This window comes from Rhipicephalus microplus, chromosome 4, assembly GCF_043290135.1.
Source record: "Rhipicephalus microplus isolate Deutch F79 chromosome 4, USDA_Rmic, whole genome shotgun sequence".
Lineage (NCBI taxonomy): Eukaryota > Metazoa > Arthropoda > Arachnida > Ixodida > Ixodidae > Rhipicephalus > Rhipicephalus microplus.
This window is the reverse complement of record NC_134703.1, coordinates 227,720,129-227,739,167: the sequence shown is the minus strand read 5'-3', so window position 1 is coordinate 227,739,167 and position 19,039 is coordinate 227,720,129. Positions and strand designations below refer to the sequence as shown.

The window sequence follows — 19,039 nt, the reverse complement described above, 5'->3', positions numbered from 1 at the left end:
TCAGTAGTGTGGGCATGTTGTCACATGAAAGATTTTTCTTGAATATGCATTAACTATATACACACAGATTATATATATATATATATCTTTTGAAGGGCCCGTCAAGGCCCATGTTGGCTGTCCTGAAGGGAAGTCGAGCAAACGCATAAGTTTGTTACCTTTGTACATCTGACGTATGTCCATCGAATGCACAGTGTAAATTCGTGGACAGTTGATGAATGTCCGGAGTAGCTGAAATATACGTTTTGTCTTATGCCTCCCGGATATCCGTGGTTACTTGAGATCTGGCGCATACGCTTATGAGTAATTGAACAAAATGTGCCGTGTTCAGTGACTAGTGCTAACGGTCACTCGCAAATTACATTGTTATGGGGAAAAGGCATCTGAGAAATATATTTACTACAGATAAACAGGCAGGCATACAAGATGGAACCCAGTCTGCATAAGAGCTCAAACATCGTCTTCTTCCCTATTGAGTTCATCTGTGGCGCACTTAGCATCACCCTCGGTGGCGAAGGCGCCGTCTCGGTGCTCGATTGGTTCGAGTGGTATCACTTCAGCCGAGTGACGTGAACAACGTGAGAACACGAGCGTGCGCTGGTGCTGTGAAGTGGTTCAATTTCATAGGTCACGTCAGTGACTTGGCGCACGACACGGTGCGGACCTGAGTACAGCGAAGTCAGCTTTTCACACAGGCCAACTCGCCATGATAGCGTGCGGAGAAGGACCGTGTCCCCACATTAGAAGTTGACATCCGGTGGCGGGCACTATAGAGCAGTCGTTGGCAATCTTGCGAATCACTAAGATGAAGGCGAGCAATCTAACGTGCCTGTGGATCTCTAGAGATAACATCGCAAGCGTAGTACAATGTGTGGGCACCGGCAGGAAGAAGCGTGTCAAAAGGTAGCGTGGGTTCTCGTCCGTACATGAGAAAAAAAATGGCGAGAAACCTGCAGTATCATGCCGGGACGTATTGTAGGCAAATGTCACAAATGGGAGGGCTGCATTCCAGTTACGATGGTCGGAGGAAATGTACATGGGGAGCATTTTTGTGACAGTTTGACTTAGCCGTTCTGTGGGCCTGTTGGTTTGAGGATGATATGCTGTTGTGAGCTTGTGTTTTGTAGTGCAAGAATGCAATATGTTTTGAATAACCTGGGATAAGAAGAAGCGACCCTGGTCGGTAAGTAGTGGTCGAAGAGCGCCGTGGTGTAGTATGATTTTTTTGAGCAGAAAGTCAGCGACGTCGGTTGCACAACTGGTAGAAAGGACCCGCGTGATGGCATACGAAGTGGTGTAGTCCGCGGCGACTGCTATCCACTTGTTCCCACTGACAGATAAAAAGAAACCCTATAAAATGGTCTCGATGGTATCTGAATGAGCTGAAGGAGTCCCGCTGGAAGGATTGCTGGTTTTTTGTAGTGATGACAGGGTTTGGAAGAAGCGACGTAACAGTAGATGGGTCAGTACATAACAGGCCAAAAGAAGCGACGTCGAACGCGATCATAACTTCTTGAGACTTCCGAGTGACCAGCTATTAGAATGTCATGCAACTGCGCCAAGACAGTCTGACGCATATGTTGGGGTATGACCAGCAACAGCGTAGGTTCGCCAGAATGCATGCTGTAGCGATATAAGACGCCATCTTAGAGCAGCAACACACAGAGAGACGGAGGAGTCATGAGACCAGCCGGCCGAAGGATATCTCTCAAGTGAGGATCCCGACGTTGCTCATCTCTGATGTTTTCAAATGTTCAAAGTGACAACAGGCAAGTAGACTCGTCACTCTCAGTGGAACGTCCAGTGGGTCGACCAAATGACGCCACAAGCAGTCGGCATCTTCATAGTGGCAGCCCAATTTATAGACAACTGTGTATGAACATTCTTGTAGCTGCAGAGCCCACTGGCCCACATGTCCACTCGAGTCTTTTAAGGACATTCTTTAAAGTGATGGTAAGTGACAACTGTGAATGACCATTCATACAAATATGACCGAAATTTACCCACTGCCCAGACGAGCATGAGGCATCTACATTCAGTGATTGAGTAATTTCGTTCTGCTGGCGATAAAAGACGGCTAGCGTATGTGATGATGCGCTCACAGCCATGCTGTCTTTGTGCCAAAAGTGCTCCGATTTTGTGGCCACTTGCGTCAGTGCGCACTTTGGCTGGAGTGGACTTATCATAGTGGCCGAGAATCGATGGCATTGTAAGTCTGGTAGTCAGTTGAGTGAATGCTCTAGCTTGTTCAGGTCCCCGCACAAAAGTCACGTCTTCAATCAATAGTTCCGCGAGTGGGCGCGCAACGTCAGCAAAATGCTGCACAAATCTGCGAAAGTAGAAGCAGAGGCTAATAAAGCTTTGAACGTTGTTCGCGGACGTCAGCAGAGGGAAACCAATCTTTGACTGCATGGATTTTCTCAGGGCTCAGACGAACACCAGAAGAATCAAAAGAGTGACCGAGGAGAGTGAGTTCGGGGCGGCTGAAGCGACATTTCAACAAGTTTAGCTAAAGCCATGCCTTGCAGAAAACAGAGAGAATGGTCGAAATGCGCTCGAGATGGGTTTCGAAAGCCGGCGAGAAGACAACGAGCACATCAAGATAGCACAAGCAGATTGACCATTTAAAGCCGTGAAGGACAGCGTCCATCATTCTTTCGAATGCAGTTGGGGCATTGCATAACTTGAACAGCATTACTTTAAACTGGTAGAGTCCGTTGGGAGTTATAAATGTTGTCTTTTCATGGTCCATGTCATCAACTGCTATCTGCCAGTAGCTGGAACGAAGGTTGATAGAAGAAAAATAATTTGCTCCATTAAGGCAGTCAAGGGCATCATCTATGCGTGGCAGGGGATACACATCTTTTTCTGTTACCTTGATAACATTGCGGTAGTCGACACACAAACGCCAGCTGTTATCTTTCTTTTTGATGAGGATGACAGGGGAAGCCCAAGGGCTTTTAGAAGGCTCGATGTTGTTCCGAGCAAGCATCTTGTCGACTTCTTTCTGGATAATATGGAGTTCGGTGAAGAATATTAGATAAGGCCGCCATTACCGGGGATTTGCATCCCAGGTATTATTCTGATGCTTTATGACGGTCGTTTGGCTTAATGGTCGTGAAGATCACAGATGTCTTCATACGAGACGCAAGAAGGCCCAAAGCGAATTCACATGTTTGGCCGGGAGATCAGAGGTGATCATTTTCGTTATGGCGTCTGGTGGAGTGCCCAACTCAAGAGTGGCAGGTGACAGTGTATCGTCTATTAGGGCAGAAATGTGGTAGTCACTGGGCGAGGCAAGGGTTGCCAGGCATATTCCTCGAGGCCGTACTTGTGGGCAAAGTCCAAAGTTCACAATAGGGAGAGGTGCCATATTGTCCTTCACAATGATAATCGTGCGCGGGAACATTACATTAAATGAACAGAGGACGGTAGCGTTAGGTGACGCAGCATAATCTCTGTCGGCCTCAGGTGAATCAAAAGAGACGTCCATATACGCGCAGCTCAAGAGAATAGGCAAATGTAGTCAACAGAGGATAGTCTTGGGGGGGCGAGAGCAAAAGGGTCCACGGCATGTGGTAGAACGAGCTTAACAACACCAGAAGAACAGTCAATTAGGGCAGAATACATCGGCAGAAAATCCAATCTCAGAATGATTTCATTTGAGCAGTGGTCCAGGACGTAAAACAGCACATAAGTATGACATCCAGCCACAGTGTCGCAGGTGGCACATATCCCAGTGAAAGCTTGTGTTGCTCTATCAGCTACTCGAACTACAATGATAGGAGCAGGAATGAGCACTTTTTTTAGCCAAGCACGAAGGCTGGAGTTTGTTACTGATATGTGAGCGCAGGTGCCAATGAGTACATTGCAGGTGTGCCGTCTACATTTACATTGATCAAGTTCTTGTGTCCGGGTAGCGGGTGTAGAGGGATTTCAGGTCGGCTCATCGTCGCAGGATCACCTCTAGGAGTTGCGCCCATTAGTTTTTTGAGGACTGGCGGTGGTAAGAGGGTGAGAGAGAGCGGTGACGGTTAGGTGAAAGAGACAGGCGTCTGGATGGCGACGACGAGGGGTTTGGTCGAGCGGGCATGGGTAGCAAAGCATTGTCGTGGTCAACATGTATTGGCATGTGAGAACTATTAGGTGGGCACCAAGTGTTGCAATACTGCAGCCATGGCTGCCAATTCCAAGAACTACGGCAATGACGTGAAATGTGGCCGACCTGTGCGCAGCAGGAGCAGATCGGTCTGTCATCACAGGTTCACCATTCAGCCGACTTCTTGTAACAGGGACTGTTGTACAGGCCGCGGGACATAACAGGTACACTGGGTAGTCGAGCCGGTCTGTCACCTTAGCAGAGCGTCTAAAGCCCAGCGTTGGCCAGTTCCTGGTGCACAACAGTCTAGATTAAATCGTTGCGCGAGAATCATCAGTGGCACAGGCATGATCAGCAATAGGAGATGCGGCCTCAATTTTCCGATGGACGTTCACACAATATTGTCACGTAATACAAAAAGGGGAACACACACACAATGATTTATTAAGGGCGAACTTGTGCCCAGAAAAGTAGCTATGACACAAAGAAGAGTCTGCTAAAAGCGTTCCGCATATGCGTCCCTTTCTGAACAACTAACAGGTCAGTCTCTCCGGCTCGTGCTCATGCACGAGAGGCATGTGCTACCCTGCGCCAAGATGCGCAAGCACGCCCGAGGCACTGTAGACGGCCACATAGCATAATGTTGGTTGCAAGGCACTGTAGACGCCTACATAGCGTCTCGTTGGTTCTCTTCGTAAAATGATTCGTAGGAGCAATCTCTGCGGCATTACTCGCCCTCTGAAATGCGCATCGTCTCGATGTGCGAATTTGGAAGGTTAATTGTCGAGGGGGTAGATGCTTAATTCTCTTTCGTGGTATGGCTTCATACGGACAACGTAGACGACCTCCGCATAGTTTTGCCATTTCAAGCGCTATTGTCCGTCAGAGATTTCTTCATAAGTTAAGTGACTTAGCCGGCGAAGGACCTTATATGGACCAAAGTACCGTCGAAGGAGCTCTTTTGACAGGCTGCGGCACCGTACTAGTGTGCCGATGCATACTTGATCACCTGGGTGGTACTTAACTTCTCTGCTGTGCAAGTAGTAGTAGTCCACATTCTTGAACTGTTGTTGACGTATTCAGTGCCTTCCTAACTGGCGTCCTTCTTCAAATTTTTGCGAAAATTTCTCAATGTCGCATGACTCGTAGTGGCCATTGTCCACTGGGAGCATGGCGTCGAGAGTTGAATTGACTTTGCGACCATAGACAAGCTGAAATGGAGTGACGCGGGTGGTCTCTTGGAGGGCCGTATTATAGGCGAATATTGCGTAAGGCAGGATTTCATCCCACGTTTTATGCTCCAAGTCCAGGTACATCGACAGCATGACAGCGATCGTGCGATTTAGGTGTTCCGTTAACCCATTCGTTTGGGGATGGTACGCAGTGCTTTTCCTATGACCGGTGTTTGTCATTATCATCAAACACTGCATCAACTCCGATGTGAAGGCTGCTCCTCGGTCGGTGATTACTACCTTTGGGGCACTATGACGAAGAACTATGCTGAGCACGAAAAACTTGGCTACTTCAGCTGCTGTTCCTCGCTCAAGGCAGCCGGTTTCCGCGTACCCCGTTAAGTAGTTGGTGGCGACGACGATCCACCTCTTGCCCGATGATGACATTGGGAATGGTTCAAGAAGATCCATTCCAACTTGTTCAAATGGTGTAGCAGGCGGGTCTGTGGGCTGGAGTTGGCCAGCCGTCTTCAGTGGTTGTGTTTTGCGCCTTTGACATTCGCGACATGTGTTCACGTATTGCTCCACGAACGCCAGCACCTTGGGCCAGTAATACTTCTGATGAATTCTGGCAAATATCCTGCTGACGCCCAAGTGACCAGACGATGGTTCATCATGACAAGCTTCTAGGATTTTGGGTCTCATTGCTAACGGAACGACGAGTAAGAACTTCTCTTTGTTATGCCCGAAGTTTCCTTTGTATAGCACATTTTCACAGAGATAGAATGAAGAGAATGTTCTCTTAAATACACGTGAGACCTGGTCGCCACGCCTTTCGAGGTGTTTGATCAATAGGAGCAGTTCTGCGTCAGCTCGTTGATTATCCGCGATATCTGAGGCTTCCATCACACAGAGAAGTGTCGAGTCATCTTCTGAAGAAGTAGAGTTAAGTGGCAAGGGTGATAAGGAATCGGCATCGCTGTGTTTTCGCCCAGACGAGTATACAACAGTAATGTCGCATTCTTGTAGTCAGAGGCTCCATCTGGCAAGACGTACCGACGGGTCTTTTAAGTTCGCCAGCCAGCAAAGTGAGTGGTGGTCGCTGACAGCATGGAATGGCCTTCTATAGAGGTATGGTCTGAACTTGCTGATAGCCCATGCCACTGCCAAACACTCTTTTTCTGTCGCGGAATAGTTTTTTTTTTGGGGGGGTTTTGATAGGGTGCGGCTGGCGTAAGCTATCACTTTTTCTTCTCCATTTTGGCATTGTATGAGTACTGCGCCGAGACCAATATTGCTTGGGCCTGTATGGAGTTCCGTGCCAGCGGACTCGTCGAAATGGGCAAGGATCGGCGGGCTTTGCAGATGTTGCTTCAATTCGTTGAAAGCTGTCTTTTGTTCTGTACCCCAAGCGAACGATTTTTCATCTTTTGTGAGTTTGTTTAGAGGTTTGGCGATTTTCCAGAAATTTTCTACAAATCGTTTGTAGTAAGCGCATAAGCCCAAAAATCGACGCACCTCTTTCTTTTCGCTTTGGCTTTGCGAATCCTGCAACCGCTACAGTCTTGTCAGGATCAGAATCAACACCTACTGCGCAGATTACGAGTCCCAGAAAACGAAGCTTGTTCAATACGAACTGGCACTTTTCTGGTTTGATTGTCAAGCCGGCCGACTGGATAGCCTGAAGCACTGACCGCAGTGTCTCTACGTGTTGTTCAAACGTCGTAGAAAACACCACAGCATCGTCCAAGTAGACTAGGCATGACTGCCACTTCACCCCCGTGAGGACACTGTCCATCGTGCGCTGGAATGTCGCTGGCGCACAACAGAGGCCGAAAGATAGTGCTTTAAGCTCATACAAGCCATTCGGGGTTACGAAAGCGGTCTTTTCATGGTCTCTTTCATCCACTTCGGATTAGCCAATATCAGCTTTTTAAGTTGTGCGAAGAGAAATATCTGGCGGGCTGTAGCCAATCCAGTGTGTCATCAATACGCGGTAAGGGGTATACATGGCGCTTGGTTACGCTGTTTAAATTCCACTAGTCTACACAGAACCTTAACGAGTTGTCTTTTTTTCTCACAAAAACTACTGGCGCTGCCCACGAGCTGCTAGATGGCTGAATAACATCGTCCTGTAACATCTCTTGCACCTGACTCGTTACAACTTCTCGTTCTTTGGGCGAAACCCTGTAAGGGTGTTGATACACTGGCCTGATTATTTCCTCTGTTATGATCCTCTGCTTCACGATCTGCATGCGACGTACTTTTGATGAGGTGGAAACATTCTGCGGATTCACTTATGAGGTCTTGTAGAATTTTCCTTTTGGCTGGTGATAGACTTCGGTTGATTGAAACTGATGTTCCAAGGTCATGCGTAGTTTTTGAAGCAGGTGGCTCTGACGCAACGACACATAAGTCGGTAACTTCAGTAAAGCTGTGTAGAAAAGCGATGACAGTGTCTTTCGGGACATATTGAATTTCATTTCCGAAATTGGTGAGCAGCACGTTGGCAAGCCCACCACGTAAGCAAATAATGCCTCGAGCTATGCAAATCCCTTTCTTAAGCAGCAGCTCGACATTGCCATTCACTATTCCTTCAGAGGCGATGAATGCGTCATTCCTTACGCCAACCAGGATGCTGCATCCCAGAGGCACGGTTACGTCGCCGTCGATAACACTCAATGCAGAACTTCCTGTCTCCTCGTCTTTGGCCAGCTTTGTCGAGGAAGAAATACTAGAATTCTGCAGGTTTATTATGGTACCGTTAGCTAGCAGGAAATCCATTTTGAGTATTACGTCTCTCAAGCATTCTGGTAGAACTAGGAAATGAGCCACATAATTAGCACCCTGAATGCCGATCCTGGCGGTGCACCTTCCCAGAGGTGTTATCAGATGGCCCTCAGCCGTGCGTATTTTCAGTCCACTCTATGGCATCAAAACTTTTTCAAATCTTTTGCGATTGCATAGCTTACGACTGAATAATCAGCCCCCATATCAACCAATACGTCAAATTCCCACCCATCCATTACAGCACGCAAGTCTGAAGAAATTTTTTCTTCCCTTATCTTCGTCGTCGTTTTCTGCTCGTAGCTGCTTCGCTGGGGCCTTGACGGAGGATTTTTGCTCTGCCGGATATCAGCGGCCTTGCCTGCCCAGGTCACTGGCTTCAGTTTTCGTGATGCGAGCTCGTTGACTGATGGTTTCGTGAATTCGTTGGTGAACTTGACCGTCGCGGACTTGGCGATCGATAACCATTTGGTGCTGGTGATCTTGGCTGGTGCTGGAAGCTAGCCACTGGAGATCACTGCCTTGAAAGGTACCCCTCTATTTCTATAGGCCTTTCACCATTACGTGGGCATAAAGCATACGCAGAAAACCCATGCAGACCGACTATTCAGTATGGACAATGTCAGTAAAGATGTCCAGCTTCTCCGCAGTGAAAACAGAGCAGTGTCCTGCCACGTGTGCGACACGCGTCACTTTTTCGTGGTCTCTGCCCTCCAAGAAAAGGTGAGCTGGGCGAAGCTGACTGACGGGCACCGGGAGTCGCGGACGAAACATTATTCACGGCAGGTTGGTGTAAAGCGTCTGCGTACCTTAGTACATAGCGTTCCTGCAATAGTTGTTGAAGTTGAAGAGGTTAAACTTCTGGTTCCGGCTGAAGAATTACGTGCCGAACTTCATCACGGATTACGGATATGAAAGATGAAACTGTCGGCATGGCTTCCAGTTGCACAATGTTTCGAAGCTTCTCTTTTACGTTGGAACGCACCAGCTTCCTCAGTGTTTTGATACTGTTGTCTCGCTTTGCCAAAAGGACGTCTGCGGGCTCACTATTGGCATCGAGATTGTAGTGACGGGCGTGCTGCTGCAGTGTTCTTTCTATGGTCGTGGCTTCTGTGCGGAATTCAGCAACGGTACAAGGGGCATTGCGAACCAGGCCTGCAAAATAAGTCCTGCTTGACACCACGCATCAAATGGCGCACTTTCTTTTTGTCAGTCATGTTGGGATCGGCGCGTTTAAAGAGGCGAGACATCTTTTCGATAAACATGCCGACACTCTCGTTCGTGCGATGGTTCCTTAATTGAAGGGCATTTTTTGCTCTCTCCCGGCTATACGTAGTGGCATACGCAGTAAGCAAATGCTGCCAAAAGTCTTCCCACATCGTTATTGCCCCTTCGTGATTGGCAAACAATATTCTCACTCCATCCTGCAACGCAAAGTAAACGCGGCCTAATTTCCTTGCCTCATCCCAGGCATTGGTCCTCGAGACCAGCTCGAAATGCTCCAGCCAGTCCTCCACATCTTCGTGTGCGTCACCGTGGAAGAGTTTACGTAAGCACGGGAGAGACACGATGAGTTCAGATGTTGAAGCTAGATTGGCCATTTCTCTGAAGTTGGCAGTTACCGCTGCCTGTGTTGCTGGAGCAGTGAGGAGTGGTCTGAATTCAGGTGACTCACCTCGGAGGCGGCGGCTTGAACGCTGGTGTACTGTAGTAAGTTTGCCAGACTCCAGTCGCTGAAAGTCAGGGCTTCTTTCTCTTGTGCCAAGGTGACTTACAATCATACCCCGCACCTCCACCAAAATGTCACATAATAAAAGAGGGGGAACACACACACAATGATTTATTAAGGGCAAACTTGTGCCCAGAAAAGTAGCTATGACACAAAGAACAGTCTGCTAAAAGCGTTCCGCATACGTGTCCCTTTCTGAACAACAAAAAGATCAGTCTCCCCAACTCGTGCTCGTGCACGAGAGGCATGCGCTGCCCTGTGCCAAGATGCGGGAGCACGCGCGAGGCACTGCAGACGCCCACATAGCGTCACGTTGGTTCTCTTCGTAAAATGATTCGTAGGAGCAATCTCTACAGCAATATCCTCGAAAGCAGCAGTGGCTGGTGGGAGATGGGCATCTTCGCAGGTAGATGTGGCAGCCATGTTAGGAAAACGCGAAAATTGGGGACTAATACGATGACTTCTTGCTTCTTCAAAGTGTCGACATTTATTAATGACACCGTCCACGATCGTCCACGATCGAAGAGTTGCGGAACACGAAAAGAGTAAAGGCATCATCTGCGATTCCATTCAGGATGTGTGCGACCTTTCAGGATTCCGGCATCTTGTCGTAAACCGTGTGGCAGAGGGCAAGCACCTCTTGAATGTATGTCACGCATGACGCTGTGCAGAACTGTAGTCGGCACGCGAATTCTTCTACGTCGAATGAGGACGCCCAATGGGCTTGCCAAAGAGGTCAACGAGTTTGCGTTTGTAAATATCCCAACTCGTGATTTCATCCTCATGGTTAGAAAACCAAACTTTGGCCGTGTTCTCAAAATAAAAAAGAATACTGGCCAACATGAGTGTCAGGTCTCAGTTGTATAGTTCGCTCGCCCATTGAAGCCATTTTTCGACATCCTTGTTTCCGTTGCCGGAAATGTGCCTGGGTCATGTGTGTGGGTCAGAAGGATGGTGCGGTTCGTGACAGCTAGATGCGATGCTGTCAGACCCTGTGCAGTTGGACGAAGAATGCTTGAGGAAGTTGAAGAATCCTTGTTCTCGTCGTGATCAGCCATCACAGAGGCAGCCAAGGAACGTCCGCTGCGTAAAATTGTCGTGGATGTTGATTTCGATAGGACTCGCACTCTCCACTAAAATGTTACGAGGAAAGGGCGTTTGAGAAATATATTTACTATGGATGAACAGGCAGACATAGAAGATGGAGCCCAGTCCGTGACTGCCTCAAACTTTCGGCCCCACAGGTACTGGTGAAAACGCTCGATGCCAGACATGAGGACGAACGAGGTCTTCCTTGCCCAGTTGGCTGTATCGCTGCTCTGCTGTGCGAAGACGATGAGAAGCAACGACACAGAGCATTTTTGGCTATCCTTGTCTCTGTGCGCTAAGACGGCTCCTACATCGTATGGTGATGCATCTACAGTAAGGAGCACAGGCTTGGCTGGATCGAAGTGCAACAGCACCGGTGCCTGGGTGATTACCTGTTTACTGTGCTCAAAGGCCAGGTCGTGCTCCTTTTTTCATGCCCAATACTGGCCATCTCGAAGCAAAATATGCACTGGCTGCAGAGCAGATGCGCAGACAAGTTGGACAAAAACCTCCTATAGAAATTAATGAGGCCAAGGTAGCTTTGCAGCTTTTTCTTGTTTCGGGGCTTCGGTGCCTTCAGAACAACTTTGTGGGGGGGGGCCAGAGTCAGGCCGGCCTGGGAGATGACGTGTCCCAGGTATTCTACACTGAGAACCATCAACATGCCCTTTTTCCACTTGAGCTGAAGACCAGCTTCCTGAAGTCGGGCCAGAACGTTGTGCAGATTCTGTAACTGGTCTCCATCGTCAATACTGGTGACGAGGATATCGTTGAAGTACACTGCTACGTGCCTCATGCCCCTGAAGAGGTTGTCCATCTCTCTCTGAAAAATGGCTGGTGCTGAGGCCACACCAAATGATTAACACGTATACAGAAAAAGCCCTATAGTTGTCGATATCGTGACGTACTTTTGTGAGGCCTCCTGGAGCACCAACTGCTGGTACGCGTCGCTGAGGTTGCGCTTCGTGAATTTTCGGCCACCAGACAAAGCCGACCAGAGATCTTCAATCCGAGGCAGAGGGTACTTTTCGACGGTAGCGACTGGGTTGATCATAACCTTCAAATCCCCACAGATTCTGACACTACCATGTCGCTTGGGAACTGTAACGATGAGAGCGGCCCACCTTGCAGTCTTGACTGGTACCAGGATGCCTTCTCGCTGTAACTGTTGCAGCTCCTGGGTGACCTCGTCCTTAAGTCCTCACTGGTGCCTTCTCGCTATAACCGTTCCAGCTTCTGGGTGACCCCGTCCTTAAGTGCGAATGACAGTGCCGAGGCCGGACTCTCTCGGGTACATGGATGCCAGCAGTCATACCGGCGAATGTGCCCACCCCTGGCTTGAACAGTGATTGGAACTCTGTTAGGAGAAAGGTGATGTCTTCTACGCCATGTAGAGCTCCTTCCTGGCCTTCTGGCAGCCGAATACCCAATGCGCAAATCCAATTCCTGCCGAGCAGCGTTGGTGACGACCCCGTGGTCAAATACAGAGGAGGGTTGCTTCCCTGCATCCAAAATGAACGCTGACCTGGGCTTGGCCTTGAACCTAGGAAAGCTCTCCCGAGCAACTCCCCAGCATGATGCCTGAAGCCTCGTCGGCCACTCCGGAGAAGGTATTTTTGAAAAGTTTGCCAGCCATGATCAACACACACTCCTCCGTGTCCAGTTTCATAGAAATGGGGTGCTTGCAAACTTTGATGGTTAGTATGTACGGCGACACAGATGACGGAACAAGGCCTGTATACCACAAGTCAAAAATAGGCGGGTCCTTGGTTACGACGTTGAGCCTTGCTGTAGAGGAACCCGAGCCTGCTGCCGCACTTCCCCACCACCACTTGCGACGCCTACTCTGACCGCGGGCTGGTGTGGAACTTGGGTTTGATCCAAGCTGCTGCTGTAGTCTACTGTTCTGCTTCCCCGTTTGGCATACTCATGCAAGGTGCCCAGTTTTTCTACACGTGAAGCACGTGAATGTACGAACTGGCACTGTGAGGGGGAATCGGCATCATCGCCGCTACTGCATCTACCACCCTTTGCCACAATCTTGTTGACCGCTGCTTCCGATGACGTCGCAAACTCGACTGCTGCTTCTTTTGGCGCCATACGCGCAATCTCGCTGGCATCTTCTGTTGCTGCGTCCATCGCCAGTGCTGCTTTAATCACGTCATCCAGCAAGGGGTCGGGAAGTTTCAGGAGACATGTCTCCATGGCGGGGTTGTTTATGCCGCAGACGAAACGGTCCCGTATCAGTGAGTCCAGCTCGTCAACCGAAAGCGCAGGTACTCGCCAAACCTAGTAGTTCAGCGAAGAAATGCACGAGGCTCTCCCCTTCCCGGCGGCTCCAGTTGTTGAAGCGTAAACGCCCTATTAGCGTGGATGACGCCGGGCTGAAGTGAAATCGCAGTGTAGTGAGCAACTCGCTGAGCGTCATGGTAAGTGGTGTAGCCAGTTTTAGGAGGTCAAGCAGGAGACTGAAAACTTGGGTTCCCCAACTTGCCAGGAAAATGTTCCATTGTTTCTCCTCGGGCATGTTGTTAGTGCAGAAAAACACGTGGACTCGCTCCTCATAGATAGGCCAGGCGAACCCATCTCCCTCGAACGGCTCGAGCCTTCTGTACAACGGCATGGCGTCAGATGCGGGGGGCGTTGTTTTGCCGCTCTAAATGGCGTGGGTCGACTCGTTCGCTAAACTCGTCGCCAGTGTCACGATCTGCTCCGAAGACCGTGGACGAGAGGGCCGAGGTGCCGATCTCTAACAAAGACGACCCCACAAGTATGGTGAAGTAACAGCTACTGACTGCTGAGGAGCGCTCGTCAGTGTTCATTATCAAAGAACGACCAAGGTTGCCTGCCGAACTAGACGAGGCAAAGAAACTAGGCCAGGCAGGGCACCACACGCTCGTTACATCACTACATAAGCATCACTACATTGCGTAGCACCTAATGACCATCGTTTCGGTGGATTCGCCGCAAAATCGGGATTGGGAGTTCACATGTGCACCCAAAGTTTTCTAATTAGACAGTCTTTTGCTGACTGCCACTTCAAATTATCCACTCAAATTTACACAGTAGACTGTACGATCACAGAAGTCCTTCAGCTTCAGTGGGATCTTGATATAACCAATGTTGAATTAATGAGGTTTCACTGTATCTCGTAACTCGAAAAAGACCATGAGAAATAACTGATGCAAGCGCATAAACTCTTCTTGCAAAGAAAAAAATCTTAATGACTTCTTGCAGTGTAAAGCAAGATTACCATCGGAGCCAGTACGCGTGGTTCCTTTATGTTCCTGAGCACGTTCGATGAAGCAGCGACCGGTCTCATCAACATACAAGCGACAGAGGAACGAGTGGTGATGCTATCTTGCCCAATTTGGTCAACTTTTTCTGGGCTAATAGGTCGACCATCATGCCAGCAGTCTGTTGCTGAGATTATGTGACACGGTCCCAAATGTAATCTTGGACACACTATAGCATCTTTCAGAAAGAAGGATTATTTCACGTGTGAGACTGAGGAGGCTGCAGCAATTAATAGTAATTGTTATGAGTGCATCAGTTTTTTTTTTTTTCATTATAAGCATTAAGGGCAACTGGTAACAAATGCTATGTGAAGCACATACGTTGACCGAATCAGGTGCTTTTTTCTTTTTTTTTCTTTTTTTACTCTTCATACATTTAAAGTTTCTAGCGTCAAGCGTTCGATGAAAGTTATCACCTGTAAGAGGATGTATTTCCAACAAGCCTAAACTGATGCTTAGCTGCACCAAGTGGTACTTTACCGGTTTACTTTACGATGCGTCTACAATTTCAAAGACGCGCATACTGTCGAGTGAAACATGAAGGAGAAATTCAAGCAGTGTGTGCAGCATTTCACTGTCTCAAATAACGCAAAATCAAGAGACATCAAACTTGTTCAGCTGTACAGTCAGCATTATTTTGCTGATGACATTCAATACAATTAAGTTTATCTTTGGAACACAAAAGTGAGTAACTAACTGCTTTTCATATTTTAAAACAAGAAAACATATTTACAAGCATAAAAGATACTATTACTCAGACCTCGTTATAATGTAACAAGATATAACGAAATAATGGATATAATGAAGTAAATGAAATTCCCCCTTGAAAGTTCCATTCAGAACCATGCATTTTAAACCTCATTGTAACGCAGTAAAATTGACCGGTAAATGGATATAACAAACTAAATTAGTCTACAAAGTAGATTATAAAAAAACGACCATAGTGCTAAGTATATCGTTTTTTGCGGAGTTTGACGCTCATTCAGGCGGCTCTTTCAAAACTACTGCGCCGACCTAACAGCCACGCCACGCCCGGCCGAGAGAGCCGTTCTCCTCACACAGCCAGCGGAGGAGATAGAGAATTATGTCTGGCTGTCTGACTGTCAAAAGATTCACACTAATTTCGTTAATTATTCTTCAGTGTGGCATAAGTGCATTGTGAAGTCATAAAGTTTTTTATCATGTTGATAAAGCTCTTTCAGTGGTGAGAATCTAGCAACAACCGATGCGAGTGCACGGGCTTCAGCAGAGAGGGAGGGGCGCTGTACAAAAGGCACTTGTGACCCCCCCCCCCCCCCCTGCCAGGCCACATGCGCCAACAGGGTGCTGCACAACACTCTGTTATCGACTCCCCGGGGTGTTGTGCACAAGCGCATTCTGCCTGCCCCTCTTCCTCCCTACAAATAAAGAAGCCTTCCAATGCTTCAGTTGCCCACCGAGCAAGCTGGCAGTGCCTCCGACTACAACGCTACCGCGGCGGGATTGCAAATGGAGGCCAGCTTGGAGCAGCCGGTTTTCGCAACCGGCGCTGTTCCTACAGGTTTTGGAAACCAGCGCATAAAGTTTCGTAAAATTAAATAGAGAGAACTCTGGTGCTGGTGTCGTTCAGCGACCATGGAAATGATAGGCAGTACAGAAATTTGACTAGTCTTTGTACTTGCTGGCGGAAAATCGCACTTGTGGCTTCGTTTATTGCAGTATTTCAGTTTTGTGGCGAAGAAAAGAAGAAACTTTTTTGAACTTCGTGAGCTGATTTTAAATGATAAGCATAATATAATAAGGTGGCCCGGCCGTACATGACCGACCCCAGCCCGAGCCCGGCACGAGGTTCTAAGCCCGGGCCCAACCCGGGCCCAGCAGTACATGACCGACCCCAGCTTGAGCGCGAGGTTCCAAGCCCGGGCCCGGCCCCGGCTCGGGTGTTCATTGCTAAACTTGCTAAACTCACGATTAGGCCCGGCCCGGGCCCACTAAAGAATATCAGTTGTTGACTATGATTATTAATGATGCTTTGCGCTTTGCAGTGGGGAATCAGAGGGAAAATTCAGTGTGCACATGCGTTGAAATGTTGCTTTTCCCGCTTTCCCGCGGTGATGACTCAGTAATTAAGCTGTCTTACTGTTAAGTAGTAGAATGTGGGTGCAATTACTGTGGCCACAGCGGCCGCATTTTGATTGCGGGAAAGGCAAGAACACCCGTGTACTTATCTTTAAGTGCACGTTAAAGAACTCCAGGTGGTCGGAATCGATTCAGTCTCCATTATAGCGTGCCTCGTAATCATATCGTGGTTTGGGAGCAAGGAATATAGATTAAATGTTGCTTATATGTCACATAGCAAGTCATTATTATAGCAGTATAGGGAAAATAAAACATAGCAACAAAATGTATTGAAAAGTCTACAACTAACATGAAAAAGCGGATAGAATCAAACCCAGGACATTTTTGTTGATTCTCTTTTCTACACTCGCGTTACAAACATTATTTACACTATATTTAAGAGAATCCTGATTAATAATTTCTTGCAGCAAGATAAAAAAACTTTAACGCTATATATTGTGAACAGCCACCAAAAGCAGATGAAATAAACATTTTTCGTATTCTAACGCCATCACGGAAATGTAATCACCATTTACAATATAATTATGTAATCAAGCTGCTATATGCCATACTTGATGCTATTTCAGATAAAAGGTTTTCCCCTTCTTTGTGAAATAAAGATAAAAAATACGCCTGAAATAACACTCAATGGCACAAAAAAGATCACACTTGAAAACGATGCCACAAGAATACAAGTGCAAAAAAAATAGAAAAAGGCAAAAATCTACACGTTCTTGCGCAAAAACAGGAATTTATCCAGGCTCTCTGGCTTCAAGCAGGTCCTCCTGTCTTGGAGTACGTACCCAGCTGCACTAAACTTGCATTCGCTGCTGGCACTCCTGGATGAGATGCAAAGTACTTTTTCGCAAGAAATGAAAGCTTGCGGTATTTCCTACGATTGGCTTCCCACCATTCAAGCAGTTTTTCAATGTCCTCACACGAGTCACTGTCCTGAAAGTAAATGTCAAGCTCACTGTCGGCTGGTTGAGTAAATTCGTCAAGGGACATATGCTTCGCTGGGGCTTCATAATTAGGATGATTTGTGCTTGTTTCTTCTTATGGCAAATGCAGATGTACATCGATTAACAATTCGCGTACTCTGTCATGAACACTTTTCCTCTCCTGCTCATCAAGAACGCAGAGATGGCGGAAAGGCGGCCATAAGAACATTGCCACTTTATGAAGCTCTTCTAAGGGCAGTTTTATTTGAAGGAATTCAGTGACCTCGGCTTAAGCTGGCACACTTCTCATGAGTCTGTCGAATCAGCAGTAAGGTGCTTCTTCAGTTTTGTGTAGTACACGGTAACAAAAATGCCTTCGCTTGGTTAACATAAATGCCCGAAGCGTCAATAACAAAACTGAACTAATGGAAATTGCCTTACTTCAACACGATCCACATGTAACAGTTGTGTCTGAGACATGGTTGCTCCCCGAAATAGCTGATGATGATGTATTTCCGCCCTCGTATAAGGTGTTTAGGAAAGACAGAACTACAAGGGGAGGTGGAATAGCCATACTTGTGAAAGAAACACTGCAGGCCTCATTAATTGGTTACATTGATGACTTAGAATGTGTATGCATTAAGCTGTCTTGTTGGAGCCACATTTTCATCTTGTATGCACTTTACAGACCCCCAGAGGCTGCGTTTGAATCCATGAAAAAGTTAGCTGAACATATGTCTCAATTTTTCAACAACAAAATTTTGTTAGCAGGTGATTTTAACCTACCTTCTGTTGACTGGGAACGTTTTGCGACAGGACCATTGTACAAAAAAGAGACTGAGATTGTGTTTAACATCATGCTAACCCACAACTTGATGCAAGTTGTGAGGGAGCCAGCTCGTGTGCATGGATCCTCTAGTTCGATTTTGGATTTAGTATTTATAAGCCATGAACTCGAGCTGCACTCTGTTTCAGTAGAACAGGGCCTCTCCGATCATAAATTGGTTACAGTCTCTTTTCCTCTTAACAATTTTTCAAGTACTAAAAAATCTTCAGTGCGTACCTTTAAAGATTACTCGCGAGCAGATGACGTATCTATAATAGAATACATGGAGTCGTGTTATGCTGTCTTTGAGGTGGGCGATGTCGAGACAATATGGAATCAATTTAAAGAAATGTGTCATCATTGCATCAATCGTTTTATACCGAATAAACATAAAAAAGTGCACAAAACAACTCCCTGGATAACGCGAGATATAATTCACTTAAAACGAAAGATAAAACGCTTAAGGCAGAAGCATGCGCAGTCTCGTTCCCTCTCAGTCCTCAAAGACAGCCTTGCACGGGCTATACGCTCATCCAGAGATCGCTATTTTAAGACGCTACTGCCCAACTTCATAAAAACTGACCCGACTAAATTCTGGAACTACATTGGTGACAGAAAGAAACCTCTCACCGAAATGGCAATTGATAGCGTGATTGTAACCGATCAAATAAAAATTGCTGATCATCTTAATGCGTATTTTCAAAGTGTGTTTTCTGGCTCTAGTGTTTATGTTCCAAACGGTAGAGTGTTCGACCCATGCGAAGCCTCTTTCATGTCTTATTCTGGTGTTTTTTCGATGCTTCTGAATCTTAATTCTAAAAAGTCCTGTGGACCTGATAATCTCCCAAATATGTTCCTAAGAAGATATGCCGAACATGTCGTTAAATTCCTGCATGAAATCTTCCGTGCTTCATTGTTGTCATCAAAGCTACCATGTGACTGGAAAGCCGCACGCATAAGTCCTGTATTCAAGAAAGGTGATCGCTTGTCGCCTCAAAATTAC

General features: G+C 47.2%; 1 protein-coding gene across 32 annotated transcripts in view; it reads right to left on the bottom strand.

Moving 5' to 3' along the window:
- lili (LMBR1-like protein lilipod) overlaps window positions 1-19,039 on the bottom strand; it is a 742,764-nt gene that overhangs the window by 207,692 nt on the left and 516,033 nt on the right. The window lies entirely within an intron of this gene.